General features: G+C 50.4%; 1 protein-coding gene and 32 non-coding genes across 33 annotated transcripts in view; all 33 read right to left on the reverse strand.

The window, feature by feature from the left end:
- Positions 1–16,076, reverse strand: part of LOC119182706 (uncharacterized) — a 168,776-nt gene that overhangs the window by 91,946 nt on the left and 60,754 nt on the right. The window lies entirely within an intron of this gene.
- TRNAQ-CUG (transfer RNA glutamine (anticodon CUG)) lies at positions 1,297–1,368 on the reverse strand. Its single transcript has one exon. It is a non-coding gene; the product is annotated as a tRNA-Gln (tRNA).
- Positions 1,860–1,931, reverse strand: TRNAE-UUC (transfer RNA glutamic acid (anticodon UUC)). The gene has a single exon. It is a non-coding gene; the product is annotated as a tRNA-Glu (tRNA).
- On the reverse strand, positions 2,026–2,097 carry TRNAQ-CUG (transfer RNA glutamine (anticodon CUG)). The gene has a single exon. It is a non-coding gene; the product is annotated as a tRNA-Gln (tRNA).
- On the reverse strand, positions 2,103–2,174 carry TRNAE-UUC (transfer RNA glutamic acid (anticodon UUC)). Its single transcript has one exon. It is a non-coding gene; the product is annotated as a tRNA-Glu (tRNA).
- On the reverse strand, positions 2,754–2,825 carry TRNAQ-UUG (transfer RNA glutamine (anticodon UUG)). The gene has a single exon. It is a non-coding gene; the product is annotated as a tRNA-Gln (tRNA).
- On the reverse strand, positions 4,700–4,771 carry TRNAQ-CUG (transfer RNA glutamine (anticodon CUG)). Its single transcript has one exon. It is a non-coding gene; the product is annotated as a tRNA-Gln (tRNA).
- Positions 5,263–5,334, reverse strand: TRNAE-UUC (transfer RNA glutamic acid (anticodon UUC)). The gene has a single exon. It is a non-coding gene; the product is annotated as a tRNA-Glu (tRNA).
- TRNAQ-CUG (transfer RNA glutamine (anticodon CUG)) lies at positions 5,429–5,500 on the reverse strand. Its single transcript has one exon. It is a non-coding gene; the product is annotated as a tRNA-Gln (tRNA).
- On the reverse strand, positions 5,506–5,577 carry TRNAE-UUC (transfer RNA glutamic acid (anticodon UUC)). The gene has a single exon. It is a non-coding gene; the product is annotated as a tRNA-Glu (tRNA).
- Positions 5,914–5,985, reverse strand: TRNAQ-UUG (transfer RNA glutamine (anticodon UUG)). Its single transcript has one exon. It is a non-coding gene; the product is annotated as a tRNA-Gln (tRNA).
- On the reverse strand, positions 6,397–6,468 carry TRNAQ-CUG (transfer RNA glutamine (anticodon CUG)). The gene has a single exon. It is a non-coding gene; the product is annotated as a tRNA-Gln (tRNA).
- Positions 6,474–6,545, reverse strand: TRNAE-UUC (transfer RNA glutamic acid (anticodon UUC)). The gene has a single exon. It is a non-coding gene; the product is annotated as a tRNA-Glu (tRNA).
- TRNAE-UUC (transfer RNA glutamic acid (anticodon UUC)) lies at positions 6,717–6,788 on the reverse strand. The gene has a single exon. It is a non-coding gene; the product is annotated as a tRNA-Glu (tRNA).
- Positions 7,123–7,194, reverse strand: TRNAQ-UUG (transfer RNA glutamine (anticodon UUG)). Its single transcript has one exon. It is a non-coding gene; the product is annotated as a tRNA-Gln (tRNA).
- TRNAE-UUC (transfer RNA glutamic acid (anticodon UUC)) lies at positions 7,200–7,271 on the reverse strand. The gene has a single exon. It is a non-coding gene; the product is annotated as a tRNA-Glu (tRNA).
- On the reverse strand, positions 7,442–7,513 carry TRNAE-UUC (transfer RNA glutamic acid (anticodon UUC)). Its single transcript has one exon. It is a non-coding gene; the product is annotated as a tRNA-Glu (tRNA).
- TRNAE-UUC (transfer RNA glutamic acid (anticodon UUC)) lies at positions 7,685–7,756 on the reverse strand. The gene has a single exon. It is a non-coding gene; the product is annotated as a tRNA-Glu (tRNA).
- TRNAQ-CUG (transfer RNA glutamine (anticodon CUG)) lies at positions 7,851–7,922 on the reverse strand. Its single transcript has one exon. It is a non-coding gene; the product is annotated as a tRNA-Gln (tRNA).
- On the reverse strand, positions 8,093–8,164 carry TRNAQ-CUG (transfer RNA glutamine (anticodon CUG)). Its single transcript has one exon. It is a non-coding gene; the product is annotated as a tRNA-Gln (tRNA).
- TRNAE-UUC (transfer RNA glutamic acid (anticodon UUC)) lies at positions 8,170–8,241 on the reverse strand. The gene has a single exon. It is a non-coding gene; the product is annotated as a tRNA-Glu (tRNA).
- On the reverse strand, positions 9,305–9,376 carry TRNAQ-UUG (transfer RNA glutamine (anticodon UUG)). Its single transcript has one exon. It is a non-coding gene; the product is annotated as a tRNA-Gln (tRNA).
- TRNAQ-CUG (transfer RNA glutamine (anticodon CUG)) lies at positions 9,547–9,618 on the reverse strand. Its single transcript has one exon. It is a non-coding gene; the product is annotated as a tRNA-Gln (tRNA).
- TRNAQ-CUG (transfer RNA glutamine (anticodon CUG)) lies at positions 10,273–10,344 on the reverse strand. Its single transcript has one exon. It is a non-coding gene; the product is annotated as a tRNA-Gln (tRNA).
- On the reverse strand, positions 10,350–10,421 carry TRNAE-UUC (transfer RNA glutamic acid (anticodon UUC)). Its single transcript has one exon. It is a non-coding gene; the product is annotated as a tRNA-Glu (tRNA).
- On the reverse strand, positions 10,593–10,664 carry TRNAE-UUC (transfer RNA glutamic acid (anticodon UUC)). Its single transcript has one exon. It is a non-coding gene; the product is annotated as a tRNA-Glu (tRNA).
- TRNAE-UUC (transfer RNA glutamic acid (anticodon UUC)) lies at positions 11,559–11,630 on the reverse strand. Its single transcript has one exon. It is a non-coding gene; the product is annotated as a tRNA-Glu (tRNA).
- On the reverse strand, positions 11,967–12,038 carry TRNAQ-CUG (transfer RNA glutamine (anticodon CUG)). Its single transcript has one exon. It is a non-coding gene; the product is annotated as a tRNA-Gln (tRNA).
- Positions 12,939–13,010, reverse strand: TRNAQ-CUG (transfer RNA glutamine (anticodon CUG)). Its single transcript has one exon. It is a non-coding gene; the product is annotated as a tRNA-Gln (tRNA).
- TRNAE-UUC (transfer RNA glutamic acid (anticodon UUC)) lies at positions 13,258–13,329 on the reverse strand. The gene has a single exon. It is a non-coding gene; the product is annotated as a tRNA-Glu (tRNA).
- On the reverse strand, positions 13,424–13,495 carry TRNAQ-CUG (transfer RNA glutamine (anticodon CUG)). Its single transcript has one exon. It is a non-coding gene; the product is annotated as a tRNA-Gln (tRNA).
- Positions 14,471–14,542, reverse strand: TRNAD-AUC (transfer RNA aspartic acid (anticodon AUC)). The gene has a single exon. It is a non-coding gene; the product is annotated as a tRNA-Asp (tRNA).
- On the reverse strand, positions 15,359–15,430 carry TRNAQ-UUG (transfer RNA glutamine (anticodon UUG)). The gene has a single exon. It is a non-coding gene; the product is annotated as a tRNA-Gln (tRNA).

Genomic DNA, 16,076 nt, shown 5'->3' on the forward strand with positions numbered 1-16,076 from the left:
GCGAGCATCGGTACCGCGGTCTATTCGCTGACAGTTTCGTCGTTGCCAGCTTTTGCTGCATTAGCAAAAATAAAAAGCAAGGTCTCACGAAGATTTGAACTCGGATCGCTGGATTCAGAGTCCAGAGTGCTAACCGTTACACCAAGAGACCGCACTTTCCGACGCTGGGAATCGAACCCGAGCCTTCTGGGTGAAAGCCAGATATCCTAGCCAATTTACCACGCTGAAGATGGCACCAGGCAGCGAGCATCGGTACCACGGTCTATTCGTTGACAGTTTCGTCGCTGCCAGCTTTTGCTGCATTAGCAAAAATAAAAAAGCAAGGTCTCACCGAGAATTGAACTCGGATCGCTGTATTTAGATTCCAGAGTGCTAACCGTTACACCATGAGACTGCACTTTCCGACGCCGGGATTTGAACCTAGGCCTTCTGGGTGAAAGCCAAATATCCTAGCCTCTAGACCATGCCGGAGATGGCGACAAGAGAACGAGCGCTAGTACTGGAGTCTATTCGCGGACAGTTTCGCCGTTGCCAGCTTTTTTTGCATTAGCAAAAATAAGAAGCAAGGTATCACCGAGATTTGAACTCGGTTCCCCAGATTCATAGTCCAGAGTGCTAGCTGTTTTACCATGAGACCGCACTTTCCAACACCGGGAATGAAACCCGGGCCTTCTTGGTGAAAGCCAGATATCCTAGCCACTAGACCATGCCACAGATCGCGCCAAAGGAATGAGTGCTAATACCGGTGTTTGTTCGTGGACAGTTTCGTCGCTGCCAGCTTTTGCTGCATTAGCAAAAATAAAAAAGCAAGGTCTCACCGAGAATTGAACTCGGATCGCTGTATTTAGATTCCAGAGTGCTAACCGTTACACCATGAGACTGCACTTTCCGACGCCGGGATTTGAACCTAGGCCTTCTGGGTGAAAGCCAAATATCCTAGCCACTAGACCATGCCGGAGATGGCGACAAGAGAACGAGCGCTAGTACTGGAGTCTATTCGCGGACAGTTTCGCCGTTTCCAGCTTTTTTTGCATTAGCAAAAATAAGAAGCAAGGTATCACCGAGATTTGAACTCGGTTCCCCAGATTCATAGTCCAGAGTGCTAGCTGTTTTACCATGAGACCGCACTTTCCAACACCGGGAATGAAACCCGGGCCTTCTTGGTGAAAGCCAGATATCCTAGCCACTAGACCATGCCACAGATCGCGCCAAAGGAATGAGTGCTAATACCGGTGTTTGTTCGTGGACAGTTTCGTCGTGGCCAGCTTTTGCTGCATTAGCAAAAATAAAAAAGCAATGTCTCACCGAGATTTGAACTCGGATCACTGGATTCAGAGTCCAGAGTGCTAACCGTTACACCATGAGACCACACTTTCCGATGCCGGGAATCGAACCCGGGCCTTCTGGGTGAAAGCCACATATCCTAGAATTTAGACCACGCCGGAGATGACGACAAGAGAACGAGCGCTAGTACCGTTCTCCATTCGTGGACATTTTCGTCGTTGCCAGCTTTTGCTGCATTAGCAAAAATAAAAAGCAAGGTCTCACCGAGATTTGAACTCGGATCGCTGTATTTAGACTCCAGAGTGCTAACCGTTACACCATGAGACTGCACTTTCCGACGCCGGGATTCGAACCTGGGCCTTCTTAGTGAAAGCCAGATATCCCAGCCACTACACCACGCCTGAAATGGCGACAAGCGACCGAGCGCTGGTACCGGTGTCTATTCGTGGACAGTTTCGTCATTGCCAGCCTTTGCTGCATTAGCAAAAATAAAAAGCAAGGTCTAACCGAGATTTGAACCCGTATCGCTGGATTCAGAGCCCAGAGTGCTAGCCGTTACACCATGAGACCGCACTTTCCGACGCCGGGAATCGAACCCGGGCCTTCTGTGTGAAAGCCAAATATCATGACCACTAGACCACGCCGGAGATGGCGACAAGAGAGCGAGCGCTAGTACTGGAGTCTATTCGCGGACAGTTTCGCCATTGCCAGCTTTTGTTGCATTAGCAAAAATAAAAAGCAACGTCTCACCGAGATTCGAACTCGGATCGCTGGATTCAGAATCCAGAGTGCTAACCGTTACACCATGAGACCGCACTTTCCGACGCCGGGAATCGAACCCGGGCCTTCTGGGTGAAAGCCTGATATCCTAGCCACTAGACCACGCCGGAGATGAAGGCAAGAGAACGAGCGCTGGTACCAGTGTCTAATCGTGGACAGTTTCGTCGTTGCCAGCTTTCGCTGCATTAGCAGAAATAAAAAGCAAGGTCTCACCGAGATTTGGACTCATATCACTGGATGCAGATTTCAGAGTGCTAGCTGTTTCTCCATAAGACCGCACTTTCCAACACCGGGAATGAAACCCGGGCCTTCTTGGTGAAAGCCAGATATCCTAGCCACTACACCACGCCGGAGATGATGGCAAGAGAACGAGCGCTGGTACCGGTGTCTAGTCGTGGACAGTTTCGTCGTTGCCAGCTTTCGCTGCAATAGCAAAAATAAAAAGCAAGGTCTCACCGAGATTTGGACTCAGATCGCTGGATGCAGAGTGCAAAGTGCTAACCATTACACGAATGGACCACACTTTCCGATGCCGGGAATGGAACGCGGGCCTTCTGGGTGAAAGCCAGTTATGCTAGCCACTAGACCACGCCAGAGATGGCTCGAGGGAGCGAGAATCGGTACCGCGGTCTATTCGTTGACACTTTCGTCGTTGCCAGCTTTTGCAGCATTAGCAAAAGTAAAATGCAAGGTGTCACCGAGATTTGAACTTGGATCGCTGGATTCAAAGTCCAGAGTGCTAACCATTACACCATGAGACCACAGTTTCCGACGCCGGGAATCGAAGCCGGGCCTTCTTAGTGAAAGCCAGATATCCCAGCCACTACACCACGCCTGAAATGGCGACAAGCGACCGAGCGCTGGTACCGGTGTCTATTCGTCGACAGTTTCGCCGTTGCCAGCTTTTGTTGCATTAGCAAAAATAAGAAGCAAGGTATCACCGAGATTTGAACTCGGTTCCCCAGATTCATAGTCCAGAGTGCTAGCTGTTTCACCATGAGACCGCAATTTCCAACACCGGGAATGAAACCCGGGCCTTCTTGGTGAAAGCCAGATATCCTAGCCACTAGACCATGCCACAGATGGCGCCAAAGGAATGAGCGCTAATACCGGTGTCTGTTCGTGGACAGTTTCGTCGTTGCCAGCTTTTGCTGCATTAGCAAAAATAAAAAAGCAATGTCTCACCGAGATTTGAACTCGGATCGCTGGATTCAGAGTCCAGAGTGCTAACCGTCACACCATGAGACCACACTTTCCGACGCCGGGAATCGAAGCCGGGCCTTCTTAGTGAAAGCCAGATATCCTAGGCACTAGACCACGCCGGAAATCGCAGAAGGCAGCGAGCATCGGTACCGCGGTCTATTCGCTGACAGTTTCGTCGTTGCCAGCTTTTGCTGCATTAGCAAAAATAAAAAGCAAGGTCTCACGAAGATTTGAACTCGGATCGCTGGATTCAGAGTCCAGAGTGCTAACCGTTACACCAAGAGACCGCACTTTCCGACGCTGGGAATCGAACCCGAGCCTTCTGGGTGAAAGCCAGATATCCTAGCCAATTTACCACGCTGAAGATGGCACCAGGCAGCGAGCATCGGTACCACGGTCTATTCGTTGACAGTTTCGTCGCTGCCAGCTTTTGCTGCATTAGCAAAAATAAAAAAGCAAGGTCTCACCGAGAATTGAACTCGGATCGCTGTATTTAGATTCCAGAGTGCTAACCGTTACACCATGAGACTGCACTTTCCGACGCCGGGATTTGAACCTAGGCCTTCTGGATGAAAGCCAAATATCCTAGCCACTAGACCATGCCGGAGATGGCGACAAGAGAACGAGCGCTAGTACTGGAGTCTATTCGCGGACAGTTTCGCCGTTGCCAGCTTTTTTTGCATTAGCAAAAATAAGAAGCAAGGTATCACCGAGATTTGAACTCGGTTCCCCAGATTCATAGTCCAGAGTGCTAGCTGTTTTACCATGAGACCGCACTTTCCAACACCGGGAATGAAACCCGGGCCTTCTTGGTGAAAGCCAGATATCCTAGCCACTAGACCATGCCACAGATCGCGCCAAAGGAATGAGTGCTAATACCGGTGTTTGTTCGTGGACAGTTTCGTCGCTGCCAGCTTTTGCTGCATTAGCAAAAATAAAAAAGCAAGGTCTCACCGAGAATTGAACTCGGATCGCTGTATTTAGATTCCAGAGTGCTAACCGTTACACCATGAGACTGCACTTTCCGACGCCGGGATTTGAACCTAGGCCTTCTGGGTGAAAGCCAAATATCCTAGCCACTAGACCATGCCGGAGATGGCGACAAGAGAACGAGCGCTAGTACTGGAGTCTATTCGCGGACAGTTTCGCCGTTGCCAGCTTTTTTTGCATTAGCAAAAATAAGAAGCAAGGTATCACCGAGATTTGAACTCGGTTCCCCAGATTCATAGTCCAGAGTGCTAGCTGTTTTACCATAAGACCGCACTTTCCAACACCGGGAATGAAACCCGGGCCTTCTTGGTGAAAGCCAGATATCCTAGCCACTAGACCATGCCACAGATCGCGCCAAAGGAATGAGTGCTAATACCGGTGTTTGTTCGTGGACAGTTTCGTCGTGGCCAGCTTTTGCTGCATTAGCAAAAATAAAAAAGCAATGTCTCACCGAGATTTGAACTCGGATCACTGGATTCAGAGTCCAGAGTGCTAACCGTTACACCATGAGACCACACTTTCCGATGCCGGGAATCGAACCCGGGCCTTCTGGGTGAAAGCCACATATCCTAGAATTTAGACCACGCCGGAGATGACGACAAGAGAACGAGCGCTAGTACCGTTCTCCATTCGTGGACATTTTCGTCGTTGCCAGCTTTTGCTGCATTAGCAAAAATAAAAAGCAAGGTCTCACCGAGATTTGAACTCGGATCGCTGTATTTAGACTCCAGAGTGCTAACCGTTACACCATGAGACTGCACTTTCCGACGCCGGGATTCGAACCTGGGCCTTCTTAGTGAAAGCCAGATATCCCAGCCACTACACCACGCCTGAAATGGCGACAAGCGACCGAGCGCTGGTACCGGTGTCTATTCGTGGACAGTTTCGTCATTGCCAGCCTTTGCTGCATTAGCAAAAATAAAAAGCAAGGTCTAACCGAGATTTGAACCCGGATCGCTGGATTCAGAGCCCAGAGTGCTAGCCGTTACACCATGAGACCGCACTTTCCGACGCCGGGAATCGAACCCGGGCCTTCTGTGTGAAAGCCAAATATCATGACCACTAGACCACGCCGGAGATGGCGACAAGAGAGCGAGCGCTAGTACTGGAGTCTATTCGCGGACAGTTTCGCCATTGCCAGCTTTTGTTGCATTAGCAAAAATAAAAAGCAACGTCTCACCGAGATTCGAACTCGGATCGCTGGATTCAGAATCCAGAGTGCTAACCGTTACACCATGAGACCGCACTTTCCGACGCCGGGAATCGAACCCGGGCCTTCTGGGTGAAAGCCTGATATCCTAGCCACTAGACCACGCCGGAGATGAAGGCAAGAGAACGAGCGCTGGTACCAGTGTCTAATCGTGGACAGTTTCGTCGTTGCCAGCTTTCGCTGCATTAGCAGAAATAAAAAGCAAGGTCTCACCGAGATTTGGACTCATATCACTGGATGCAGATTTCAGAGTGCTAGCTGTTTCTCCATAAGACCGCACTTTCCAACACCGGGAATGAAACCCGGGCCTTCTTGGTGAAAGCCAGATATCCTAGCCACTAGACCATGCCACAGATGGCGCCAAAGGAATGAGCGCTAGTACCGGTGTCTGTTCGTGGACAGTTTCGTCGTTGCCAGCTTTGCTGCATTAGCAAAAATAAAAAGCAAGGTCTCACCGAGATTTGAACTCAGATCGCTGGATTCAAAGTCCAGAGTGCTAACCATTACACCATGAGACCGCACTTTCCGACGCCGAGAATCGAACCCGGGCCTCTTTGTGAAGGCCAAATATCCTAGCCACTAGACCACGTCGGAGATGGCTCAAGGCAGCGAGCATTGGTACCGCAGTCTATTCGCTGACAGTTTCGTCGTTGCCAGCTTTTGCTGCATTAGCAAAAATAAAAAGCAAAGTCTCAACGAGATTTGAACTCGGATCGCTGGATTCAGAGTCCTGAGCGCTAACCGTTACACCATGAGACCGCACTTTCCGACGCCGGGAATCATACCCGGGCCTTCTTTGTGAAAGCCAGATATCCTAGCCACTAGACCACGCCGGAGATGGCTCAAGGCAGCGAGCATCGGTACCGCGGTCTATTCGCTGACAGTTTCGTCGTTGCCAGCTTTTGCTGCATTAGCAAAAATAAAAAGAAAGGTCTCACCAAGATTTGAACTCGGATCACTGGATTCAGAGTCCAGAGTGCTAACCGTTACACCATGAGACCGCACTTTCCGACGCCGGGAATCGAACCCAGGCCTTCTGGGTGAAAGCAAGATATCCTAGCCACTAGACCACGCCGGAGATGAAGGCAGGAGAATGAGCGCTGGTACCGGTGTCTAATCGTGGACAGTTTCGTCGTTGCCAGCATTTGCTGCATTAGGAAAAATAAAAGGCAAGGTCTCACCAAGATTTGAAATCAGATCACTGTATTTAGACTCCAGAGTGCTAACCGTTACACCATGAGACCGCACTTTCCGACGCCGGGAATCGAACCCGGGCCTTCTGGGTGAAAGCCAAATATCCTAGCCACTAGACCACACCGGAGATGGCGTCAAGAGAACGAGCGCTAGTACTGGAGTCTATTCGCGGACAGTTTCGCCGTTGCCAGCTTTTGTTGCATTAGCAAAAATAAAAAGCAAGGTCTCACCGAGATTTGAAATCGGTTTCCTAGATTCAGAGTCCAGAGTGCTAGCTGTTTCACCATTGACCGCACTTTCCAACACCGGGAATGAAACCCGGGCCTTCTTGGTGAAAGCAGATATCCTAGCCACTAGACCATGCCACAGATGGCGCCAAAGGTTTGAGCGCTAGTACCGGTGTCTGTTCGTGGACAGTTTTGTCGTTGCCAGCTTTGCTGCATTAGCAAAAATAAAAAGCAAGGTCTCACCGAGATTTGAACTCAGATCGCTGGATTCAAAGTCCAGAGTGCTAACCGTTACACCTTGAGACCGCACTTTCCGACGCCGGGAATCGAACCCGGGCCTTCTGGGTGAAAGACAGATATTCTAGCCACTAGACCACGCCGGAGATGGCTCAAGGCAGCGAGCATTGGTACCACGGTCTATTCGTTGACACTTTCGTCGTTGCCAGCTTTTGCAGCATTAGCTAAAGTAAAATGCAAGGTGACACCGAGATTTGAACTTGGATTGCTGGATTCAAAGTCCAGAGTGCTAACCAATACACCTTGAGACCGCACTTTCCGACGCCGGGAATTGAACCTGGGCCTTCTGGGTGAAAGCCAGATATCCTAGCCACTAGACCACGCCAGAGATGGCGACATGGGAATGAGTTCTGGTTCTGGTAAGTTTTCGCACACAGTTTCGTCATTGCCGGCCTTCGCAGCATTAGCAAAAATAAAAAGCAAAGTCTAGCCGAGATTTGAACCCGGATCGCTGGATTCAGAGTCCAGAGTGCTAACCGTTACACCATGAGACCGCACTTTCCGACGCCGGGAATCGAACCCGGGCCTTCTGCGTGAAAGCCAAATATCCTAGCCACTAGACCACGCCGGAGATGGCGACAAGAGAGCGAGCGCTAGTACTGGAGTCTATTCGCGGACAGTTTCGCCGTTGCCAGCTTTTGTTGCATTAGCAAAAATAAAAATCAAGGTCTCACCGGGATTCGAACTCGGATCGCTGGATTCAGAGTCCAGTGTGCTAACCGTTACACCATGAGACCGCACTTTCCAAAGCCGGGAATCGAACCAGGGCCTTCTTTGTGAAAGCCAGATATCCTAGACACTAGACCACGCCGGAGATCGCACAAGGCAGCGAGCATCGGTACCGCGGTCTATTCGCTGACAGTTTCATCGTTGCCAGCTTTTGCTGCATTAGCAAAAATAAAAAGCAAGGTCTCAACGAGATTTGAACTCGAATCGCTGGATTCAGAGTCCAGAGTGCTAACCGTTACACCATGAGACCGCACTTTCCGCCGCCGGGAATCGAACCCGGGCCTTCTGGGTGAAAGCCAGATATTGTAGCCACTAGACCACGCCGGAGATGGCTCAAGGCAGCGAGCATCGGTACCGTGGTCTATTCGCTGACAGTTTCGTCGTTGCCAGTTTTTGCTGCATTAGCAAAAATAAAAAGCAAGGCCTCACCGAGATTACAACTTGGATCGCTGGATTCAGTGTCCAGAGTGCTAACCGTTACACCATGAGACCGCACTTTCATACGCTGGGATTCGAACCCGGGCCTTCTGGGTGAAAGCCAGATATCCTAGCCACTATACCACGCCGGAGATGACAGCAAGAGAACGAGCGCTGGTACCGATGTCTATTCGCGGACAGCGTCGTCTTTGGCACCTTTTGCTGCATTAGGAAAAATAAAAAGCAAGGTCTCACCGAGATTTTAACTCGGTTCGCTGGCTTCAGAGTCCAGAGCGCAAATCGTTACACCATGAGACTGCACTTTCCGACGCCGGGATTCGAACCTGGGCCTTCTGGGTGAAATCCAAATATCCTAGCCACTAGACCATGCCGGAGATTACGCCAAGAGAACGAGCGCTAGTACTGGAGTCTATTTGCGGACAGTTTCGCCTGTCCAGCTTTTGTTGCATTAGCAAAAATAAGAAGCAAGGTATCACCGAGATTTGAACTCGGTTCCCTAGATTCAAAGTCCAGAGTGCTAACCATTACACCTTGAGACTGCACTTTCCGACGCCGGGAATTGAACGTGGGCCTTCTGGGTGAAAGCCAGATATCCTAGCCACTAGACCACGCCAGAGATGGCGACATGGGAATGAGTTCTGGTTCCGGTAAGTTTTCGCGGACAGTTTCGTCGTTGCCAGCTTTTGCTGCATTAGGAAAAATAAAAAGCAAGGTCTCAACGAGATTTGCACTCGTATCGCTGGATTGAGAGTCCAGAGTTCTAACCGTTACACCATGAGACCGCACTTTCCAACACCGGAAATGAAACCCGGGCCTTCTTGGTGAAAGCCAGATATCCTAGCCCCTAGACCATGCCAGAGATGGCGCCAAGGGAATGAGCGCAAGTACCGCTGTCTGTTCGCGGACAGTTTCGTCGTTGCCAGCTTTGCTGCATTAGCAAAAATAAAAAGCAAAGTCTCACCGAGATTTGAACTCAGATCGCTGGATTCAAAGTCCAGAGTGCTAACCATTACACCATGAGACCGCACTTTCCGACACCGAGAATTGAACAAGGGCCTTCTTTGTGAAAGCCAGATATCGTAGCCACTAGACCACGCTGGAGATGGCTCAGGGCAGCGGGCATCGGTACCGCGGTCTATTCACTGACAGTTTCGTCGTTGCCAGCTTTTGCTGCATTAGCAAAAATAAAAAGCAAGGTCTCACCGAGATTTGAACTCGGATCGCTTGATTCAGAGTCCAGAGTGCTAACCGTTACACCATGAGACCGCACTTTGCGACGCCGGGAATCGAACGCGGGCCTTCTGGGTGAAAGCCTGATATCCTAGCCACTAGACCACGCCGGAGATGAAGGCAAGAGAACGAGCGCTGGTACCAGTGTCTAATCGTGGACAGTTTCGTCGTTGCCAGCTTTCGCTGCATTAGCAGAAATAAAAAGCAAGGTCTCACCGAGATTTGGACTCATATCGCTGGATGCAGATTTCAGAGTGCTAGCTATTTCTCCATAAGACCGCACTTTCCAACACAGGGAATGAAACCCGGGCCTTCTTGGTGAAAGCCAGATATCTTAGCCACTAGACCATGCCACAGATGGCGCCAAAGGAATGAGCGCTAGTACCGGTGTCTGTTCGTGGACAGTTTCGTCGTTGCCAGCTTTGCAGCATTAGCAAAAATAAAAAGCAAGGGCTCACCGAGATTTGAACTCAGATCGCTGGATTCAAAGTCCAGAGTGCCAACCATTACACCATGAGACCGCACTTTCCGACGCCGAGAATCGAACCCGGGCCTCTTTGTGAAGGCCAGATATCCTAGCCACTAAACCACGCCGGAGATGGCTCAAGGCAGCGAGCATCGGTACCGCGGTCTATTCGCTGACAGTTTCGTCGTTGCCAGCTTTTGCTGCATTAGCAAAAATAAAAAGAAAGGTCTCACCAAGTTTTGAACTCGGATCACTGGATTCAGAGTCCAGAGTGCTAACCGTTACACCATGAGACCGCACTTTCCGACGCCGGGAATCGAACCCGGGCCTTCTGGGTGAAAGCAAGATATCCTAGCCACTAGACCACGCCGAAGATGAAGGCAAGAGAACAAGCGCTGGTACCGGTGTCTAATCGTGGACAGTTTCGTCGTTGCCAGCATTTGCTGCATTAGGAAAAATATAAAGCAAGGTCTCACCGAGATTTGAACCCAAATCGCTGTATTTAGACTTCAGAGTGCTAACCGTTACACCATGAGACCGCACTTTCCGACGCCGGGAATCGAACCCGGGCCTTCTGGGTGAAAGCCAAATATCCTAGCCACTAGACCACACCGCAGATGGCGACAAGAGAACGAGCGCTAGTACTGGAGTCTATTCGCGGACAGTTTCGCCGTTGCCAGCTTTTGTTGCATTAGCAAAAATAAAAAGCAAGGTCTCACCGAGATTTGAAATCGGTTCCCTAGATTCAGAGTCCAGAGTGCTAGCTGTTTCACCATTGACCGCACTTTCCAACACCGGGAATGAAACCCGGGCCTTCTTGGTGAAAGCCAGATATCCTAGCCACTAGACCATGCCACAGATGGCGCCAAAGGAATGAGCGCTAGTACCGGTGTCTGTTCGTGGACAGTTTCGTCGTTGCCAGCTTTGCTGCATTAGCAAAAATAAAAAGCAAGGTCTCACCGAGATTTGAACTAAGATCGCTAGATTCAAAGTCCAGAGTGCTAACCTTTACACCATGAGACCGCACTTTCCGACGCCGAGAATCGAACCCGGGCCTCTTTGTGAAGGCCAGATATCCTAGCCACTAGACCACGTCGGAGATGGCTCAAGGCAGCGAGCATTGGTACCGCAGTCTATTCGCTGAAAGTTTCGTCGTTGCCAGCTTTTGCTGCATTAGCAAAAATAAAAAGCAAGGTGTCACCGAGATTTGGACTCAGATCGCTGGATGCAGAGTGCAGAGTGCTAACCATGACACCAATAGACCACACTTTCCGATTCCGGGAATGGAACCAGGGCCTTCTGGGTGAAAGCCAGATATACTAGCCACTAGACCACGCCAGAGATTGCTCAAGGCAGCGAGCATCGGTACCGCGGTCTATTCGCTGACAGTTTCGTCGTTGCCAGCTTTTGCTGCATTAGCAAAATAAAAAGCAAGGTCACACCGAGATTTGAACTCGGATGGCTGGATTCAGAGTCCAGAGGACTAACCGTTACACCTTGAGACCGCACTTTCCGACGCCGGGAATCGAACCCGGGCCTTCTGGGTGAAAGACAGACATTCTAGCCACTAGACCACGCCGGAGATGAAGGCAAGAGAACGAGCGCTGGTACCGGTGTCTAATCGTGGACAGTTTCGTCGTTGCCAGCTTTCGCTGCCATAGCAAAAATAAAAAGCAAGGTCTCACCGAGATTTGGACTCAGATCGCTGGATGCAGAGTGCAGAGCGCTAACCATTAAACCAATAGACCACACTTTCCGATGCCGGGAATGGAACGCGGGCCTTCTGGGTGAAAGCCAGATATGCTAGCAACTAGACCACGCCAGAGATGGCTCGAGGGAGCGAGCATCGGTACCGCGGTCTATTCGTTGACACTTTCGTCGTTGCCAGCTTTTGCAGCATTAGCAAAAGTAAAATGCAAGGCGTCACCGAGATTCGAACTCGGATCGCTGGATTCAGAGTCCAGAGTGCTAACCGTTACACCATAAGACCGCACTTTCCGACGCCGGGAATCGAACCCGGGCCTTCTTTGTGAAAGCCAGATATCCTAGCCACTAGACCATGCCACAGACGGCGCCAAAGGAATGAGCGCTAATACCGGTGTCTGTTCGTGGACAGTTTCGTCGTTGCCAGCTTTTGCTGCATTAGCAAAAATAAAAAAGCATTGTCTCACCGAGATTTGAACTCGGATCGCTGGATTCAGAGTCCAGAGTGCTAACCGTTACTTTATGAGACCGCACTTTCCGACGCCGGGAATCAAACCCGGGCCTTCTGGGTGAAAGCCACATATCCTAGAAACTAGACCACGCCGGAGATGACGACAAGAGAACGGGCGCTGGTACCGTTGTCCATTCGTGGACAGTTTGATCGTTGCCAGCTTTTGCTGCATTAGCAAAAATAAAAAGCAAGGTCTCACCGAGATTTGAACTCGGATCGCTGTATTTAGACTCCAGAGTGCTAACCGTTACACCATGAGACTGCACTTTCCGACGCCGGGAATGGAACCTGGGCCTTCTGGGTGAAAGCTTAATATCCTAGCCACTAGTCCACGCCGGAAATGGCGAAAAGAGAACCAGCGCTAGTACTGGAGTCTTTTCGCGGACAGTTTCGCCGTTGCCAGCTTTTGTTGCGTTAGTAAAAATAAAAAGCAAGGTCTCACCGAGATTTGAACTCGGTTCCCTAGATTCAGAGTCCAGAGTGCTAGCTGTTTCACCATGAGACCGCACTTTCCAACACCGGGAATGAAACCCGGGCCTTCTTGGTGAAAGCCAGATATCCTAGCCACTAGACCATGCCACAGATGGCGACAAGAGAACGAGCGCTAGTACTGGAGTCTATTCGCGGCAGTTTCGCCGTTGCGAGCTTTTGTTGCGTTAGTAAAAATAAAAAGCAAGGTCTCACCGAGATTTGAACTCGGTTCCCTAAATTCAGAGTCCAGAGTGCTAACCATTACACCATGAGACCGCGCTTTCCGACACCGAGAATCGAACCCGGGCCTCCTTTGTGAAAGCCAGATATTCTAGCCACTAGACCACGTCGGAGATGGCTCAAGGCAGCGAGCATTGATACCGTGGTCTATTCGCTGACAGTTTCGTCGTTGCCAGCTTTTGCTGCATTAGCAAAAATAAAACGCAAGGTCTCACCGAGATTTGAACCCAAATCGCTGTATTTAGACTCCAGAGTGCTAACCGTTACACTATGACACCGCACTTTCCGACGCCGGGAATCGAACCTGGGCCTTCTGAGTGAAAGCCAAATATCCTAGCCACTAGACCACACCGGAGATGGTGACAAGAGAACGAGCGCTAGTACTGGAGTCTATTCGCGGACCGTTTCGCCGTTGCCAGCTTTTGTTGCATTAGCAAAAATAAAAAGCAAGGTCTCACCGAGATTTGAACTCGGTTCCCTAGATTCAGAGTCCAGAGTGCTATCCGTTACACCATGAGACCGCACTTTCCAACACCGAGAATGAAACCCGGGCCTTCTTGGTGAAAGCCAGATATCCTAGCCACTAGACCATGCCACAGATGGCGCCAAGGGAATGAGCGCTAGTACCGGTGTCTGTTCGCGGACAATTTCATCGTTGCCAGCTTTCCCTGCATTAGCAAAAATAAAAAGCAAGGTCTCACGGAGATTTGGACTCACATCGCTGGATGCAGAAAGCAGAGTGCTAACCATGACACCAATAGACCACACTTTCCGATTCCGGGAATAGAACCCGGGCCTTCTGGGTGAAAGCCAGATATACTAGCCACTAGAACACGCCGGAGATGGCTGAAGGCAGCGAGCATCGGTACCGCGGTCTATTCGCTGACAGTTTCGTCGTTGCCAGCTTTTGCTGCATTAGCAAAAATAAAAAGCAAGTTCTCACCGAGATTCGAATTCGGATCGCTGGATTCAGAGTCCAGAGTGCTAACCGTTACACCATGAGACCGCACTTTCCAACACCGGGAATGAAACCCGGGCCTTCTTGGTGAAAGCCATATATCCTAGCCACTAGACCACGCTGGAGATGAAGGCAAGAGAATGAGCGCTGGTACTGGTGTCTAATCGTGGACAGTTTCGTCGTTGCCAGCTTTCGCTGCATTAGCAAAAATAAAAAGCAAGGTCTCACCGAGATTTGGACTCAGATCGCTGGATGCAAAGTGCAGAGTGCTAACCATTACACCAATAGACCACACTTTCCGATGCCGGGAATGGAACCCGGGCCTTTTGGGTGAAAGCCAGATATACTAGCCAGTAGACCACGCCGGAGATGGCTCGAGGGAGGGAGCATCGGTACCGCGGTCTATTCGTGGACAGCGTCGTCGTTGCCAGCTTTTGCTGCATTAGGAAAAATAAAAAGAAAGGTCTCACCGAGATTTGAACCCGAATCGCTGTATTTAGACTCCAGAGTGCTAACCGTTACACCATGAGACCGCACTTTCCGACGCCGGGAATCGAACCCGGGTTACCTGGGTGATAGCCAGATATCCTAGCCACTAGACCATGCTGGAGATTGCGTCAAGAGAACGAGCGCTGGTACTGGTGTCTATCACGGACAGCGTCGTCAATGCCAGCTTTTGCTGCATTAGCAAAAATAAAAAGCAAGGTCTCACCGAGATTTGAACCCGGATCGCTGGATGCAGAGTGCAGAGTGCTAACCATTACACCAATAGACCACACTTTCTGACGCCGGGAATGAAACCCGGGCCTTCTGGGTGAAAGCCAGATATCCTAGCCACTAGACCTCGCCAGAGATGGCTCGAGGGAGCGAGCATTGGTACCGCGATCTATTCGTGGACAGCGTCGTCGTTGCCAGCTTTTGCTGCATTAGGAAAAATAAAAAGCAAGGTCTCACCGAGATTTGAACCTGAATCAGTGTATTTAGACTCCAGGGTGCTAACCGTTACACCAAGAGACCGCACTTTCCGACGCCAGGAATCGAACACTCGCCTTCTGGGTGAACGCCAAATATCCTAGCCACTAGACCACGCCGGAGATGGTGACAAGAGAACGAGCGCTAGTACTGGAGTCTATTCGCGGACAGTTTCGCCGTTGCCCGTTTTTTTGCATTAGCAAAAATAAAAAGCAAGTTTTCACCGAGATTTGAACTCGGTTTCTTAGATTCAGAGTCCAGAGTGCTAGCTGTTTCACCATGAGACCGCACTTTCCAACACCGGAAATGAAACCCGGGCCTCCTTGGTGAAAGCCAGATATCCTAGCCACTAGACCATGCCACAGATGGCGCCAAGGGAATGAGCGCTAGTACCGTTGTCTGTTCGTGGACAGTTTCGTTGCCAGCTTTGCTGCATTAGCAAAAATAAAAAGCAAGGTCTCACCGAGATTTGAACTCAGATCGCTGGATTCAAAGTCCAGAGTGCTAACCATTACACCATGAGACCGCACTTTCTGACTCCGAGAACGAACCCGGGCCTTCTTTGTGAAAGCCAGATATCCTAGCCACTAGACCACGCTGGAGATGGCTCAAGGCAGCGAGCATTGGTACCGCGGTCTATTCGCTGACAGTTTCGTCGTTGCCAGCTTTTGCTGCATTAGCAAAAATAAAAAGCAAGTTCTCACCGAGATTCGAACTCGGATCGCTAGAATTAGAGTCCAGAGTGCTAACCGTTACACCATGAGACCACACTTTCCAACACCGGGAATGAAACCCGGGCGTTCTTGGTGAAAGTCAGATATCCTAGCCACTAGACCACGCTGGAGATGAAGGCAAGAGAACGAGCGCTGGTACCGGTGTCTAATCGTGGACAGTTTCGTCGTTGCCAGCTTTCGCTGCCTTAGCAAAAATAAAAAGCAAGGTCTCACCGAGACTTGGACTCAGATCGCTGGATGCAAAGTGCAGAGTGCTAACCATTACACCAATAGACCACACTTTCCGATGCTGGGAATGGAACCCGGGCCTTCTGGGTGAAAGCCAGATATACCAGCCACTAGACCACGCCGGAGATGGCTCGAGGGAGCGAGCATCGGTACCGCGATCTATTCGTGGACAGCGTCGTCGTTGCCAGCTTTTGCTGCATTAGGAAAAAT

This window comes from Rhipicephalus microplus, chromosome 3 (genome assembly GCF_043290135.1).
Source record: "Rhipicephalus microplus isolate Deutch F79 chromosome 3, USDA_Rmic, whole genome shotgun sequence".
Lineage (NCBI taxonomy): Eukaryota > Metazoa > Arthropoda > Arachnida > Ixodida > Ixodidae > Rhipicephalus > Rhipicephalus microplus.